The sequence below is a fragment of the Pristiophorus japonicus genome, unplaced genomic scaffold (assembly GCF_044704955.1).
Source record: "Pristiophorus japonicus isolate sPriJap1 unplaced genomic scaffold, sPriJap1.hap1 HAP1_SCAFFOLD_109, whole genome shotgun sequence".
NCBI classification, from domain to species: Eukaryota; Metazoa; Chordata; class Chondrichthyes; family Pristiophoridae; genus Pristiophorus; species Pristiophorus japonicus.
This window is the reverse complement of record NW_027250745.1, coordinates 410,611-411,411: the sequence shown is the minus strand read 5'-3', so window position 1 is coordinate 411,411 and position 801 is coordinate 410,611. Positions and strand designations below refer to the sequence as shown.

The 801-nt window shown below is 46.7% G+C and overlaps 1 non-coding gene across 1 annotated transcript; it reads left to right on the top strand.

Moving 5' to 3' along the window:
* Positions 1 to 459: 459 nt before the first annotated feature.
* Positions 460 to 532, top strand: trnav-uac (transfer RNA valine (anticodon UAC)). The gene has a single exon. It is a non-coding gene; the product is annotated as a tRNA-Val (tRNA).
* The last annotated feature ends 269 nt before the right edge of the window (positions 533 to 801 follow it).

The following is an 801-nucleotide window of genomic DNA, read 5'->3' as shown; positions in this document are numbered from 1 at the left end:
GTAACTGTTCCCTGGTGGTCGAGGGGTTAAGACCCGGCGCACTAACCTGCTTTCAATCCTCGATCAATTCATCGCATAAAAATTATTGAGGTCTGTGAGACGATTAATAATTGCTGTAATCACCATGAATGCCAATACTTTCTGTGATAGACCGAACTTACAGACTATCTGGCTTCTCCTGCACTTTGCTGGGCACGTGTTTGTGGTTTAATTTTGTAAACTGGGTGAGTTCGCTGATCGCGGGGAGATGGTAGGAGCCTCTGTGGCCCCACTGTGAGGATGTGGAAGTGAACACGGTTGCTGGGTGATCCGTGACATTTCTGTAAAGGGCAGCGGAGGAGAAGGATTGAGAACTTTCAGTGTGGGACAGAAGTTGTTTGAGGTGAGCCAACACATTCTCGATCAGCACAGAGCGAGCTCACTTGTCAGCTCCTCGCTGTGGGGGCTGTTGTAGAAGAGGTTTCTGTAGTGTAGTGGTTATCACGTTTGCTTTACACGTGAAAGGTCCCTGGTTCAATCCCAGGCAGAAACATTATCTTTAAAGTTGCTGTGGATGAACAATCGGAGGCGAGATCGTTCTTCCTGCAAATGCTGCCTGAGCTGCTGAGATTTCCACCATTTGCTGTTTTTATTTGCTATTTATTTTCCTGGCAAAAGGGCTCCCTTATTCATTAATTGCTCTTTATTTCATCAATAAAGAGATAACTTTGAGTGAGAGAAAACGGATTCACCGGGGACCTTTTGCGTGTGAGGCCAACGTGATATCCGCTACACTGCAGCCCATCAAAGGGCGAGAAACCA